Raw genomic sequence first — 17,522 nt, 5'->3', positions numbered from 1 at the left:
TCTCTCTCTCGCTCTCTCTCTCTCTCTCTCTCTCTCTCTCTCTCTCTCTCTCTCTCTCTCTCTCTCACTGTATGGGAGAGAGTGATAAGGGTGAGCTGCTTTAAAAGGCATGCATTATTTTTCCTGGTCACACAGGCTTTTGCATGTGTGTTTGTGGAAGTGCCCACAGCAGCCCAATGAAAAGGGTGAAAGGTATTCATCGAACACAATAGGCAGCCTTCCTTTCCAGAAGGATGCATAGATGAATGAATAAATAAACAGATATTCTCAAGTGTCAAAATAATAAAAAAGTGACTAACGTCTCCCCTATGTCCACTCTTTTTGGTTGATGTCTGAGTGACTTTTTCCACAGTTGAATGAATGTTTTATGTCAGTTTAACTACAGCCATGGTAAAATAAGGTCTAGTGGTAAAAATGGTTTAAAAACATGTCTGAATGCTAGCACAGTTTGTAGTCTATAACTAAAACTCAGTAACTTTAACATTAGTTTCTTGGTAATCTATGCAAGGAGAGCAACACTTAAAGCCTGTTCACACCGAGATGGATGTTCAGTGCAAAAATTTGCTGCAATACACATTTTAATTTGAATAAATGGCTGTTATTCTGTTCATACTGACACAAGAATTCACATTTGCAATGAATAAGATTTGCGCTTTGGGTCACATGCCCAGAGCTGCTGCTGTGCTGTTACATGCTGTTTGCTGTTTTTTGTTAAAATTGTCTGATCAGACAAATCGTATGTGAAAATTTGACCAAATTTTTGTGCCGAATGTTTGACCAGAAACATACTTAACGCAAAGATGACCTTGGTGTTGCAAAAGTTCAATCTTTGAAAATGCTCTAGAATTGAATTACATGTTTTCCTTGTCATTGTATTATTTAGTTAGTTAGTTAATAGTTTACATGACATTTCTATGTTTTATTCACAAGACAGGCATTTTTCCAGACTGTCTGAACATTTTATCCCTGAGATTATAGTGGGTGTGGGACCCTCAAAGCGGAGGAAGGGCTAGACACATGCTGTCAGGTGGCTCTTCAAAACCTGCTGGTATTGTGACAGCTGAATTCCTGACAAGCTCTATCATTCTATCACACACACACTCTCATTTTCTCACTGTTAAAAGTTAAGCCGGGTTAATCTACTCCTACCTCAAACCTACATAACCTTGTGTGATTCTGCGCTCTTCATATGAGAACATTACATTACATCTTATATCAAATAATACTTATGCATTAACATGCTCCAAATTATTCTGTGCAGACTGAAATGTCACAACTATTTCAAGCTCTTGCTTAAATCTATCCTGAGAGTGACTGAAAATTTGATTGCATATACGGTTTTTCAATATACTGTTTCCAACAGAACATTAGTTAAACATTATGTCACTGCTTTTGCTTTAGGACCCAGATTTTACATTGGGTTTAAAATCAAATATTGAAATGTATTAATATTACCATAAATTTGTTCTAAAACACACAAATTATTAATATGACAGAATGAACAGGAAAAAGGTGTCTAAAAAATCTATTTATCTATCTATACACACTTTTTTAATACTTTTCTTTTTTACAATTTAAAATAACTGTTTTCTATTTTGAAACAATTTAACATTTAATGCATTTTAAAAGGAATCATTTATTCCTGTGATGGCAAAGCTGAATTTTCAGCAGCCATTACAGTCTTCACAGCTGTGCTGCTTAATATCTTTGTGGAAACCATTAGGCTTTTTTATTTATTTTTTGGATTCTTTGATGAATAGAAAGTTTAAAAGAACAGCATTTATTTGAAATGGAAATCTTTTGTAACACTATAAATGACTTTGTCATTTTTGATCAATTTAAAGTGTCACAAATGTGTGAAAAAATGCATGATTGCAATTATCTCAGTAAATGTAATCTGTTGTAAACAAATTGCAGATACTGACTTAAATTTGTAAGATTACTTCGTAACTAAGACGTGTTAGGTCCAAAACTGCTCTTAAAGGGGTCATATGATGCGATTTCAATTTTTCCTTTCTCTTTGGAGTGCTACAAGCTCTTGGTGCATAAAGAAGATCTGTAAAGTTGCAAAGACTAAAGTCTCAAATCCAAAGAGATATTCTTTATAAAAGTTAAGAGTCAGCCACGCCTACCTAAAATGGCTCGTTCTAACACGCCCCCACATATCTACGTCACTATTTGGGCGGCGTTATGCAACTCTTCCCACATCTTCACGCAAAGAAAGAAGGCATAACTTTTATTCTCGCTGTAGTATTGTTGTCGCCGCCGCCATGTCATGAAGGCGCGTACACAAAATAATGTTCTTTTTAGCAGCATCATATGACCCCTTTAAGAGTGAACTTTAGGTTCTATTGTGGACTGCTATGTGTACAGATGATGGAGTAATGAGCGTATATGGACTGAGAGACTGGCAGTTAGAGGAGGAGGAAAGCAAAAAGCGAGACAGAGTGAGTGAGAGACATTGTCAATCATACCTGAGGACCTGCAGCTCTTCTTCAGAGTTCTGTAACTCGTCACTCAGTCTCCTCCAGCGCAGCAGAGCCTTTAACTGTCTCTGCTCTTCAACCTCTCTACAACTCAGCTGAGAAAGACAGAGAAAAAGAGAACAAAAGAAAGCAAACATCTGTAAATGAAATCTAAACACAAATTAAGGAAAGCACTTTTGATAGCATCATAACTTTTAAGGTGAAGTGTGTAATTTCTGCACCATTAGTGTCATCAGATGGAACTAACATGCAAACACTCCCCCATCAGCCATTGCTCAGCCAAACAGATAGTCTCGCCCCAGAATCATGCCATTGGTTGAGCCAGTGTTGCTGTTGTCGGGCTGTTAAAGATGCTCCAACAACTGAGCGATGTTTTGATAGTGCCACAGAGCCACAGCGTTTACACTCTTCAGGGAAATCAACCTATGAATGACCTACTGATAGCTGTCTCTGCATATTAAACTGGGATAAGAGAAAGTCACTGAAAACATCAATAAAATTACACACTTCAGCTTTAAATGCTGCTTGTTGAAAGACGTATTGGAAACATTCCATTAGCACAACAATAGTTTTCAATTCAGAGCCGGCAATCACAGATTATAAATACATTCTGAATGAACTGAAGAGCTGTGTTGATGTGGAGCACAATCACACTCCACAAGCTTGAGTTTGTGAGTCATTATTAGCCATCTCAGTCATTGCAGGATGTGAAGTGTTCCAGTTAATGCTGAAAATTTAATTCCAAACTCATTTCATACTCTGACCAGTCAGCATGTGCTTTAATAGGTGTGTAATGAATTTTGGTAAACACACTGTATTTAATTTTCTTTCTTTTTTTTTGGTGCTTTTTGCTGTTGAAGAGGCAACATGAAGAAAAAAATGGATGGGAAATTACCCAAGATGTACTTAGTCTTAGATTGGATGCACATAAGCAGTCAAAGATTCAACTTTATCGCGATACCTTCTGAACGTGGCTCCAGAATACATCCTCTAAATAAGTGGCAAAACCCTCGCTGATCCATTCTTCCGTCCAGTCCCGTGCTCCGATGGCCAGCCCGAACCAGGAATGGGCGATTTCGTGGCACAATCTCGCCCCACAGAGATTCCTCTCACCCGTTAACTTGCTTTGAGACAGGAACATGACGTGTGGACTAAAAAAACAAGAGAAATCACAGTCAGCTGATTTATTTTAAGGAGAAACTTGAAAAACAGATTAGGATTGAACATCATGGCTGTATTTGGTCTACTAACAAATCATTGGTTATAACATTACTGCGGGTGCTGAGAACTTCGAGCTCTGACTTCAGCTCTGATCTAGTTATAACATGTTATAAAACTCAGCCACCCTGAAAGAACATCAAAGTGTGGGATTTTCTCTCCTGTAGACAGACTGTTGTTAAGAAGGTGGAGCTCTCAGCCAAAATGAGGCCTTTTTGCTTCCAAGTGGATTTCAGAGTAGCCACCCGTGCCGCACCCTTCACCAAACAATCTGGGTGCATTTGCTAATAGCAAATTACAAGATGTATAACTGTCGTCAGATGTTACTGTGACAAGTTCCACTACGAAATGTGCTGAACGACAACACTGTAAGCTGGAACAAATGTCCACTGGAAGGTAAGGCTCTTTCTTTCAACTGTTCAGACTGCACATAAAACCAGATGAAATATGGTATTGTTTACCTCCACACGCGAAATTACCTTGAGTGACCTTTTCAACCAGATAGCCTTGTGTGTTTCGTACAGCAAATAGGCTGTTATCAAGACCATGTTCCAAACAAAGTTCCTATGAGTCAGGAAAAACAAACCCGTTTCTTTTGTGTCCTAAGGCTTCGATTAGACCACATAATGCTTTTCAAATGTGACACATACCATTGTAGATAGCCGCAATCGCTTTTTTCCCCTCACAAAATGAACCTGATAAAATAATCTGAGAGTTTTATGAATGCCTTTTTACCTTTGCAGCCAGACATTCACTTTGCCTGGGTCTGGAAAGAGTTTTCTTTACACAATGACCACAGCAACCAGCAGGAAATCAATAAAAAAGGTTGGCCTTGACTCTTGAGTTGAAGGTGGCAGGCATGCCTTTCATTCACACTGTTATGGCTCCCTAAAGTCATCGATATGTTATTTTAGCAGGATTCTGTGTGCCCAAAGAGTTTTCTCTAAAGTAGAGCTAAGGGATTTAGAAAAAAGCCCAGTCTCTGCATATAGATGACAGAAAATGCCCAACGCTGTTAAGGAGAAGTGTTAAACAACAGAAGCTTGTTCTTTAACACTGTCCAAATGCCAGAAAAAGGGATTTCTTCAGCAGCTACATAACATCCCTTTCACACGTGGAGCACCAGATTCTGTTCACTGACCGTCTGACGCATATTTCTCACAAAACGGGAAAGTAGTTTCCCATTATGGCAAGCTCTAACCTGATTGGCTAACATTACACAACTTCCATGAGTAAGGGGAACACGGGGTTTTTTTTTTTCTGGAAACAAATTCATGTTGACAAGGTACCAGGTTGACACAACAAATAATTACTGGATCTGCCTAAGCTTGCCAGATGGACAGACAGATGGATGGACAGACGAATAAATGGATAAATACATATTGTAGATATATTGTGGGCAGTGAATTAAAGTTCACCCAAAATTGAACTACACAGTTTCTCTTTTACATGATGCGACACACATGCAAGCACACGTACTGTATATAAATAAACCACTGCAACAATTCTTGGAAGATATCTTTACTGACAGACAGAGGAATCATGTCCTTTCATCAAAGAACAGGATATCACCACCTGCCCTGTAATTACCAGAGGAAACACTGAAAGTGGAATGTAATGGTTCAGATTTCAAAATCATCGTCATACTCCTCTCAATGTAGAATGTCGGATTCATGGAGGAGGAAAACTTGGTGGGAACAAATCATTCCCCATCTATATTAAGCCTCACTGTTTATTTGTACCGTCTAATTGCATTTTCTTTTCCGGTAAAAATGTCTACACATGCAAGATAACAAGATATATATACTTGAGAAGCAAAATTGCTTAAAGAGATAGTTATGTCGATCCAAACCTGTATGACTTTTTCCTTCTGTGGAATACAAAACAATATTGGACCCCATTAACATTCACTGCACGAAAAAGGCGCCTTCTTTTGTGTTGCACAGAAGAAAGTATCCCTTTATAGCTTTTCTTACAACATTTTATTTAAAGACTATATCTAACAAAAAATGTGTAAAAAACATATATTATCAATGGGGAAAGAACATTCAAGATGTATTCCCTGAAAAAAGCAAGTCTTACAAATTTTAACACAATGTACTTTGCTTTTAGCCTGTTATTTAGTCCAAGGGGAATCCATGTGATCTAAGATGAGTCTAATCTTTCCACTGACCTTATTGGGGACAAAATCAGAAGGCCAAAGTGGTCCTACATGCAAATGAGATGATGTAACAAACGACTGTTTGTTACATCAAAACAGCTGTACTGTTGTTTGTCTATACAATATTTTTTGCAGTATCGCTGAAGCAAGATCGGTAACACTTTACTTGAAGGGGTGTGCATAAGACTGACATCATATTCATGACATGTGTCATGTCATGTTTATGTAGGTGTCATGTCATGATTATGAAGGTGTCATGTCAGTCTTATGCACACCCCTTCAAGTAAAGTGTAACCACAAGATCTCATAACTGTCCCACATCCTTCCTGACCTCCAGGAACTTTCAGCAGAACATAATTTCAACCTTGACTCCTATTAGTTTTACATCAAATATTGCACACCCATGAACCTAGTCATGCTACACTATTACACAACTATGCCTATGATATTTATGCCTTTTTTGTATGAAACTCAAGTTTGCTTGAAGAGACTTCCAAATAAACTTAAAAGGCACCTGGTGAGTCAATAAGTGGGCTTCTGTGCACTTTAAAACGTTCAATTTTAGTCAGGCAAAAGCAGTACTTTGACTTTTTAAAATGTCATGTATATGCTTTGTTCTGAAATTATGCCAGTCTGGTTTTTGCAAAGTCAGACTAAATGGCCTAGATAACACAATGATGCTCAACATCGTCCTTTACAGTATGAATAGTCGATAAAATCAAAATAATTGGCTTATGAGTTGAGTCTGAATTTAATACTTCAATGCATTGTCATGTATACTTAGGACAGCAAAACCCACTGTAATGATTACAACTGCACATGTAAAAATGTACTTACTGACATGAAACTATCATCAGTATACAACACACCTCAGACTCTGAAAAGCCAAAATGATATGAACTCTTTTAAACTACATCATACAGTGAAATAAAAATGCACTAAGGACACCAACCTCCAACAAATGGCTATTTATGCTCCTGAATCCAGATCATTAACCACTAGGCAATGACCAACCCCCAATGAGAAGTCTATGATGTAGTGCTGTTTCAGAAATTCAGAGCCATATTTATCATCACCTCCTGTCTTCTCAAAGTGGCTTTACTAATGTGCTGGCTGTGCTCATTCTTTCTCTTTGTGTCTTATTTAATTTCCCTCTCTCCTCAGTCTGATTGCATGAGCTTATTATAGACGGAAAAACCTGGAAGAACCTTGCAGAACAAAACTGATCTACCACAGTCCCTTTTCTTCTTGGCTTTCAGGCTTTAATGGGTGGTATTCCTGTCTAGACTGTAGATTAGGTTGTGGGGCTGCAAAATGAGGTGTGATTCTCTCTGTAGGCCGTGTGGGGCTCCTTTTGCATGCCAGTCCTTTTTAGGGCAGATCACACATGTCAAACATGAAATCCTGAGAATAAATACATACACACAGAGGCCGCTGCTGTGGCGAGACTATCAGGATTTGTAGCATGCGCTCCGTGAAGCAAACACAGCCTGCTACAGATCACCACAACAATCCAATCCATATGTAGACGTTCTACCAACCATACGAGTGGGAAATCTGGAAAATAGACCCTTGCTCGCATTGCTGATGATGTTTATTGCGGAGTGCCTCATGGCACCATTTTAACTTGATTGCTCCACATTAACGTTTCAGAGGAGTGCGCGTAAATAGAGCCGGAGGCGCTCATCAGCGCCAGAAAGACCATCCGGACTGAGAAGCAGCAGCAGATGTTTATGCAAAGCTTACAGTGTGCGAGGCCCCATTATGTGAGCTTCCTTCCAATGTTCAAGGCTATATTATGAATGAAGTCATTGGTCGAGAATGCAGATTTCTGGCATGTGTGGAATGCAGGACACCGAAAAGAAAACTTGACCTTTTGCTTTCTTAATACAAATGTTTGTTTTTGCTGATGTCATTAATCTCTCTTATTTTTCAGTCTCCTCTGCTTTACCTACCAAGTTCCATTCTACTGCTCATCATTTCAGCTATAAGAAGCACAAAGTGCAATTTCAAAACTCTCTTTTCAGGAATAAAAATAAAAAATATGAAACATTAAACTAAAGTAAATTTGTGGCTTGACGGTCAATGACGGTCAACAGCAAAAAACACTGGTAAATAAAGTACATAAATACATTAAGTGTATCTGTATTATTTGATGTAATATTTCATTGTTGCATTAAATAATACAAATATATTTTGAGTGTGTGCTCAAATGTGTAGAGTGCCAACTGTCCACATATAATCAAGTCTATATTATAAATTTAGCTGGTTAGCAGTGTCAGCATTTCTTGCTTTTGTGTATCTTTCTCTGGGTTTTATCCGGACTCCATGGGAAGGAAGATTAGCTCAACTCTAGCAATCACACCCTATCCTAGTCTGCAAAGATTCTCTGTGCTTAGATTTGTTATATTTGTGTCTGGTCTGAGGTCTGGGGGAAGAAAGGTGGCTTTTTTGGCTTGGAGAATCGGATTAAATGCAATGGCAGGCGCTATTACGGTGTCATCGAGTGATTCAGTATACACATAGCAGGAACATCTGCCCAGTCTTTGAATGGGCTCATCCATTCTGGATTTTTGAGGTAGATGCTCCTCCAGGGATGCTGGGTAATGACTCCCCACCTCACACTCTAGTTTACAGCCTCTACTGCCACTCCTACTGCCTTAAATCAGCCCCAGGGCCAAATAAACTCTATCCATGCCATACAGATTTGATTCATTTAGACGCACGTTCTGTCCCACACAGCAATATCCATTTGTTTTTCTATATGGTCTTACATTTACAGTGGAGAATAAGAGCCTGGTCTGAAACCACACCAAGGAATACAGTTTTTTGGAATCATCCCGTCAATGAAGACATGATGGGTAAATAGGAGTATGACTCAGGCTGGACTTCCAGAAAGGGTAACAATGCAGGAATGTACAGTAGTACTAAAAACAATCGGATGCTGCTTATTTACATTTAAAGGAAAATTTGAGGGAATTTGAAGCACACATACTGCAGATCCAGACGGGGAGATCAGGAAAGTGAAAAAGCACCTAATGAAGTCAAAACAGCCTAATAGAGAAAAATCATAGAACTATGTCTGCCTTGTAAACATGCTTCCCTGTTCTCCAGGTGCAGACATGCTCTGAATTTTTTCGTTCGCATTGGCTTTTGTTCGTACGCAGCCAAAGAAGGGACAGAAAACCCTGTGGACTCTCTGCTAAGAAAAACATCTCATCCTTGACAATTTGATTAACAACTGTCTTTCGTGCCAAAGTTCCCCTGGTCTGAAAGACACACTCTGTCACACACTTCTTAGGTTACTCAGCAATCAGAGAGGAGTGAAACGAGAAAGTGAAGCGAGAGAGAGAGCGAGAAGAAAGAGCAAGAGAAAGGGCTATTTAAGTGGTGTTATCTTAGCCTCCCGAGCTCGCTGGCTAGTCCAGCACATTCCAAAAGTTTCACATCCGTCGTCCACATTACGCTCCTTACCCAAGGGACTCCACTTTCCTTTCCCCATATGGTCATTTTAAGACTGCAGGAAGAGCACATCAGCAAAGAAATGAGCTTGGAGTTCATGCAATCCAGATATTACCTGTAAAAACAACTAAACACACCTTGAAAATACCCTGAGCCAGAGTCTCCAATTACAAACAGAAGTAATGTTGAAAAGTGGCAGTACTTCATTGTTTGGGACATTCATTTGTGGCCCAATCTAATCAGGCCTTCCCTCATGGTAGGAAGAGCATATAATATTTGAATAGGCACAAACCAGTTTCGACAACCAAAGGCAGAGGCAGCCTGAGGCAGCATTTCATGCACCTGCAAAGTCACTGGTATTAAAATGTGAGTCTACATCTAAATAATGTTTTTTGCTTTTTCATTACCCTCCGTCCACATAATGCCTGTGTTATTCAGAACTCCAAAATCCAATAATTTTTCATGCAGCTCTAATCTAACATACTCTGGTGAGTCAGAACGTAAGAAGGATGATTAATTCACCCTTAAACATTTCGAATCCCAAATTTGCCGTATGTGGGTGGTGCATATTTCTGAGGGGGAAAAATTGTATATTGTTAATCTTTGAAGAGTTCACATAATCATAACTGCACTGAATACCAAAATTACTTTAAGGCAGATTTGTCCTACTCTGCGTACTAAATGTACTGAAAAGTGTGTGTGAGTTTAGTAACCTCTGATTAACCTTGAATATCCCTACCTTCAGCAGCTCTTGAACAGCTAACGAAGCACCTCGGGGAAACAGACTAAAATGTATTTATTTTCTTTCCTTCTCTTCAATTGCTGACTACCTGTTCAGGTGGTGAAATATAAACAGTAGGTCTCCGCCAAGCTGAAGGTCTCCCACTCTCTAGGCAGAACATACCACCTACTCTTTCCTTCAGCTCCAACAAATAAAAGTCGACCTGAAAAGCATTTCTGCCCCCAAAACTGCTCAAACCCAGGTGGAGCACATAATTCACTCACTTACTATATAGCAGGGAGACAGTTGTGTGACAATATAGATTTAAAAGGAATATTTCAGGTTCAATAAAAGTTAAGCTGAAAGAACAGCATTTGTGGCATGATGTTGATTGCCAAAACAAATGATCTTAATGCTACAGACATATTGTGGCTATAGATTTGAACCCCATTTGCTTCCATTGTGAGTGCCTCGTGAAGGTTAAAACACAGGTTGAAATGAACTTTATAATGTCTAGTCCATTGAGCTAAAGTTGTATTGTATTCAGGATATGCTTTTAAACAATGAAGAGCAACTTTTAAGATTTTTAAGGCAAGCTTCTGCATATTTCCCCCAACTCGCTCTTCAAATCACTCTGGCTCCTTGGGTGCTGGTCCAGACTGCTTCAGAGTTCAGTTGGAACTAACAGGCCATATAAGGTCAGTATGATTTAACCTTATGCATCATGCATTTAATGCATGATTAAATGCATTTAATCATGCATAATGCAGGAACATCCTAGAATTTCTTTAACCTATCTCTCTTCAAGTTATTCATGTGGACACATTTGAATCTCTCCCAAAATCACTACTGGTGTTGTGCTGGCCTTACCATACAGCAACAATTCAGTGATGACTTAATACAAACTTTGGCAGCTGCAACAATACATCATTGGATCCTACATAAAAGACATCAGTAGATAAAACTATTACCCACCTACTTTCACTGCACACCTTACATCATTGACATAGTGTGGGAAAACACAATGAAATGGGTTTTCTTCTAAGCTGTAGAAGCCCTCAGTCTCGTTGAAAAGCAGCCGATGCCCATATTTGCACATCTGGCACATGAAGTATTCCAACTATGTCCTGCTGTGGCGTAAAATAGGTGTTAAGGGACAAAAATTGACCGCCTTCAAAGTTGAAGAAAGTGCTGTGCACTTCCTGTGAAGATCTAAAGATATGAGCATCTCGTGTTTACGTCATCACCTTGTAGCTGCCAAGGCCTAGAATCAACCCTACGTGATTGGTCAGCAATACACAGGATGGAAGTGTGATGATGTTCCTCGCAGAAATATTTCCTCAAGCTTCAAAAAGCCTGTCATCAAATTCTAGGATTTTACAAATCAGATTCGGAGGAATCAAGCCAAGAATAACGTCCCGGTGGAATTGCTGTTTTTTTTACACTGGGAAAGCAGTCATTAGGTATTTGGGAGGAAGCACAGCACACACTATCAGGGCTGGCCTTTCTTGACTTCTTAATCTTTACTTCCTTCCCTCCAGAGAACCACCAGCAGCACCGTTGCTACGTCCAAAGCCCCAGCTGCAAATGAACAAGCATGATATAAAGGCAGATACTGGCTTGGCCCCAAGGATTTGGGCCCACATACTTCCCAATTTTCAGATTAAACAGCTCCTGTCTCTGAAGTGGTTCCAGGAGCGAAAGACTTTTGTTGCTTGGAATAATCCACACATCCTCTCCAACATCCTGGGAAATCGGCATCTCAAAGTGCCCCTCTCCTGGCCCCAAATGTACTTTGTTGATTACTCTTTTTTGCTCTGATTTGGGCTTCAAGAAAGGCCTGGAGGGCTGTACCATTCCACAGAGAAGGGGCAACCGTCTGTCTCCCTTACAGGGCAAAGGAGAGGGAAGATAACTATCCATTTTTCTCACATACAGACATATTTCTGTCATCCACTGGCAGTTATCACAGGGCAGCTAATAAAACTAAGCTGTAATGAATGGTGAGGCAGCTAAATACTCTCCAGACAAAACTCCTGCAGTCCTGTGCTTCACATTAGCTCGAGCAGAAAGGGAGTACCTAATTCAGGAAAAGAAAAACAGAGGAGTGACCACTGTTAAGATGCATGCCCAGTGCTAATTAGAATGTGACATTTTCTCTCTATGAATGGCTGGAACCAGCCTGGGGCATTGGGTAATGACCTCATATCCTGTGCAATACTTATTCCTGGACAGGGAGATGGTGGGAAATACGGGAAGACCTGTGGTCAGTCACCCTGAGTATGTTAGCCAAATTACTTTTCTTACTAGTGTTTGCTTATCCAAAGCGGTTGCTTCACTGGAACTTGCACAATGCCTAAAATTCCATATCGAATTCTAGTCAAGTGCTGATTTGAAGAAAACAAAGCTTCGTATACTGTAAACACAAATAAAACACAGTGCACACACACTTTATTGAGCATTTCCTGAGTAGTGACCTTCCTGAGCAGTGTAAGGAAAATGAGTACAGAACCGGCTTTTTTAACAAAATGCGCATGACAATCGCATTCTATTAATCGTGCAGCCCTAGTTTCACTGCTGCCATTTAAACAGATCCAACGGGTTCTCAACACCCCAAGCCACCCAGACTACTACTCAAACAGCATGGTTAGCCAAAAAGAGCATTTAAATCCGTCAATTCATAAAAACTGGGGCATCCTGGAGGGCAATGCCCAAAGGCCAAAAGGGAATAAGTGGGAACAGCTGCCAAGTGCTGGCTTGATATTCAGAGTAATTGATTTCTGAAACCTCTGCTTAGCAGACTAAATAGGATGGGTTAGTGCTTAAGTTTACTGCAGTTGATGAGAAATTAAAACACATTCATATGCAGTATTAAGCAACATGCGACTGAGAGGGAGTGTGCCAAAACTGGCAAAAACAAATATGGTGCAAGTTCAGTTTTCGCTGACAAATAACAGAAAAATATGTGGTTTTAAATAAACAATTCGGCCAAAAATGATAACTTAATCATCCACATTTTGTTGCACATCTGTATGAATTTTATGGACCACCTTTACGATATATGAGGTTTTCTTCTGCATTTTGTCCTTTTTGATGTATAGAAAGTTCCAGTCCCTATTTACTGTAATTGCACAGAAAACAACAACAACAAAAACATTCTCCTTTTGCATTCCAAGGATGAAAGTAAGAGATTGGTAAATGAGATTGGTAAATCATGACAATCCCTTTTATGGATTGATATTCGTGACAATATTCAAAAGGACTTGCAATTGCAAATCGCACATTTGTTTTTCCATTTTCTTTTCCGTGTATGTAATATGTCTGCCAAATTTTAAATGGAAACGCAAAGTCCATTTGCAATTGCATTTCTAATGTCTTACGATTTGTGATTCTGTCTTTTTGGAATAGCAATAGAAAATCCCCCATTTGCTATTTCACTTTCTCCGTGTCATGCTCTAACCCTCACAAAATTCAAATGGAATCCCCGTTGCACTTGCATTTCCAATGCCTAACACAGTCAGCTGTCAATCAGTCTTGAGGGTAGGGTTTATTGATACAGTGGATAAGTATGCCACACCCGCTACTGATGGAAAACAAAGCATCGTTATTCATTCCTTTGAGGAAAATGGGGAATTTGGCCATTTTTGCAATAAAAACATGCCCATTTATTTATTTATTTGATTGTTTGTTTGTTTGCTTGCTTACTTCACTTCAAACAATTCACTTCACTTCAAATGGACTTGGGTTTACATTTAAAATTTGGCAGACAAATTACATATACCAAAAAGAAAATCGAAACACAAATGCGAGATTTGCAGTTGCGTTTGGATTATGTCACAATGTATGCGTCCACAAGTTGAAAACACAATTGCAAATACAATTTGCAATTCCTTTTGAATCTTGTCTGGAATATCATTCCATACCATTAAATAGCCAAACAAGAGATAAAAATGGATCAGTTCAGCACACTACACATTATTTATGAATGCTGCATGCTACAGATCAAACAAATATTATTATTCCAGAATCATATTTAAGAGAAATGCAGCATTTACCTGGCCATTCCCAGACTGGAGAACCCTGAGGGAACAATGAGCACATCTAGACGTGAGAATGGATGGACACAAAGAATAGAGTGGGCCGCAGTCAGACAGAGAGGCAGTAAGGGTAAAACCATGTCATTTGCCTTCTGCAGGTGGCAGGGTGGGGCAAATACCCGGTGAGGAATAACAGTCTGAGCCCTGGCAGCACTGACCATGAAACAACAGGGATAATCCATGTTGGCACAAACATATTGCTGATCATCGTTGTCCAAAGAAAGACTGCAATAAAGAGAAAGATGCAAATATTCAAGCAGAATACCCTATAAACAAACTTTTAAGCTTTGATTCAGCGTACAGTAAATGAAATACTGCACCGAAGATGTCATGTCTAGTTTTCTGTCAACTGCACATAAGAAATAACACAGTATTAATGTGTCCTGTAAAGATGGCTATAAAAAGTTACATACATATGCAAGAAACCAAAGACAAATCACAATTTAGTAGACAAACAGATGTGAGAAAGTACAATTTTAAATATGTAACATTTTATCAGTGTCATCACTACATATATCATCATCATCAAGCATGTTTTGGAAAGATTTGAGCTGAACATTTCATACACCTGTGAATTTTATAGACTAGAAAAAGAAACAATTATATTTTCATTTTGCACAATGCTGCATTTGTTTTATCATTGTATTTACTCAAGATTATTTTGGAAGGATTTATTAACAGAAAATCTGGGTGTATGATCGAAATTTCTGTATTTTATGTGATTTTGTTTTTGAATGAAACAAATTGGAATGAAAAAACAATATTCTATGCGATTACCATATAATTGCGCTCTTTGCAAACCAAATTTCGTACATTTTATAAAAGCACCGAAATGTACGTAACTTTTTGTCTGGTAGCTAAAGTTGTTAACAATTGGACTATGTAATACCTCTTGTTCTTGTGGCATTGAATAAAGAACATCTATTACATTAGGATATTTTCAAATCTGTAAAAAAATAAAATAAATAAATAAATAACTGTAAAAATACAACTGTAAAATATGCCAAAATAAAATGAATAATACACCTAAGTTCTCCAAAAACTACAAACGTTTCAATTGAGTCTGAAAAGTCGATACTTATCTAAATTGACATTTACGTCATAAGATACCTGGGTTCTTTGTCATAAGGTTCATTTGTTTTTTCCACCTCAAAGTTGGGATCTTTTACTCCAGCCTCTAGCCATTGTCCCACAGCTATGGTAAAGGTAGAGGCTGGCATTGGCATTGTAACATAATAATCCCACTGCAGAAAACCTGAACGGAGTAAAGAAAAGACTTCAGCATTTTCCATAATAAAATTAGTGCATTAAATTACGCATCTGTGATTCTGAACTGCTGAGTAAGGGTTTTAACTGTACCCGTCTCCGCAGGCTTAGGAAAGGCTTGATTTTCACCACTGGTTAGGACAGTGTAATCACACGGAGCTCTCTCACGTGCTTGCCACGTTGACATGGCAACAGGTGGCTCCTGGCACGGGAAGAGGGCTCTGTTGTTGATAGGCGAGCCCATGGTATACACACAGCATCTAAAAGATAAAGTTGTGGCATCACAGCATATCCTGGATATGGTTGTGTGAGTATGACTGGGTAAAAATATCGACTTTTCATTTGAACTCTTTCATCTAAAAAATATGGATTCTTAAAATGCCAAGGTCGACATTTTACTCTATGCCAGCATTTCCTGCATCTACAGTCCCAAGGGAAAAAAAAGTAATATTACCCAAGCTTACATTTCGGACTGAATGTGATAAGATAGGCCTAAGGTCAGAGCCGGTGTTTCTCAACGGCTCTGGATAAGGTGATATTGACAGTGAAATGATGCCAAGATAACACTTCAAGCGTAACAAATGTAGTCCAATTCATGAAAAGACTCTTTATTTTCAATTAATATAATATTGTTATTATACATAATAATATTTTAAAAGTTACCGTTTGAATCAGTCTGACGAATTCTTTACCGAATTCTTTGAAACGACAAAGCGGTTTCTAAATCAGCATCGTTAACATCATTACTAATTTTATATATACACACAGACATCTAGAAGCGTTTCCTTCCTGCACAGCTTTTGAAATCTACAGTCTCACGACAAAATAATTCATATTACCCAGGTCTGGATTACGAATTGCATATAATAAGACAAAAGGTCGTGACAGCGAAGTAATGCTAAATAAACAATTTCTAAGTTGTCTTCGCGGGTCGCTGCCATAACATACAGCACGACAATCTCTTACCGATACTAAGATTTAAGTATGAATTTAGAAAGAAAACTTACCTCTTTACTCTCTGCCATCATCCAATTCCAATTCCCCCCGGCTTTCTGTCTCGTCAGGAGAAGGCCAACAACAGCCAATCAACAGCCAGTCAGACGACGAGCAGCCAATCAATACAGGATTTGGCCAGCAGCCAATAGCATTTGTTAACACAACAAGCATACGTTGGGCCCCGCCCCCTGACTGTCAAAACTTCCTGTGCGTGAAGGGTGCAGCTCGCGCGTGTTTAGCTCTGCGTGCGCGTGCGGGTTCTGCTCGCAGTTTTGTTATTTGTCTTTGCAGCGTGCTGATGTGTGCACAGTCATATTTTTTGTGCTCGAGTTTGGAATTTGCCATTTCTTTAGGTTTACATTTTACGTGCGAGCTTTGTCACTGTGCGCACAGTACTGTAATACTATAATCATATCCTAATGAAAGTATTCCTATCATTTTAAATGATCAGTAATGTATCTATGACAAATATTCTAAAAATATGGCTTATAAAAAAAGTGTTCCCATGGATCAGTTTGCCCCGGGTTAGGGGTCATATTTAATTGTTTGCATTTCTGAAACAATATGTTGAACAGTAAAGTTGTAGCCTTCCTAAACACAAAACAGAGAGTTTGTTGGCCATTAGGGACTACAGGTGGAAAGATATATCTCATTATAATGCGATGAAAATTATCAGAGAAGGATTTGGTGCACTTGTACACGGTCCCTATCAAATAAACTACAAAATATGTATATATGATAAACTAAACCAGTAATATCACTGTCCTGTGTAGAATGAACTCACACAAAGATGATGACAGTAAAAGGCTTTAATATTAGCCACACAAGGTAATCCACAACAGGACGGCATAAGAAACACGTTGACGAGACCAGACAAAGAAACACTGAACTGAATACAACTTATATGGGGAGGATAATTGACAAGACACACCTGAACATAATGACACAATCAAGGGGAGACAGAAACTAGGTCAATGGAACATGATGAATCAAATGAAAACAAACACAATAGTTCATAACTGTGACAATCACATTAAAATTCCAGTTTATAATTCAGAGATTTAACTTAACTACAGTGCCTTATGATGGGGTAAGTTAAAATGCTGACTCAATTT

At 38.8% G+C, this 17,522-nt stretch overlaps 1 pseudogene; it reads right to left on the bottom strand.

Moving 5' to 3' along the window:
- Positions 1 to 17,522, bottom strand: part of LOC107689280 (aminopeptidase O-like) — a 76,989-nt pseudogene that overhangs the window by 58,018 nt on the left and 1,449 nt on the right.

This window comes from Sinocyclocheilus anshuiensis, unplaced genomic scaffold, assembly GCF_001515605.1.
Source record: "Sinocyclocheilus anshuiensis isolate Anshui unplaced genomic scaffold, SAMN03320099.WGS_v1.1 scaffold1255, whole genome shotgun sequence".
NCBI classification, from domain to species: Eukaryota; Metazoa; Chordata; class Actinopteri; order Cypriniformes; family Cyprinidae; genus Sinocyclocheilus; species Sinocyclocheilus anshuiensis.
The sequence above is the reverse complement of the archived record's forward strand: the minus strand, read 5'-3'. Positions and strand labels throughout refer to the sequence as shown.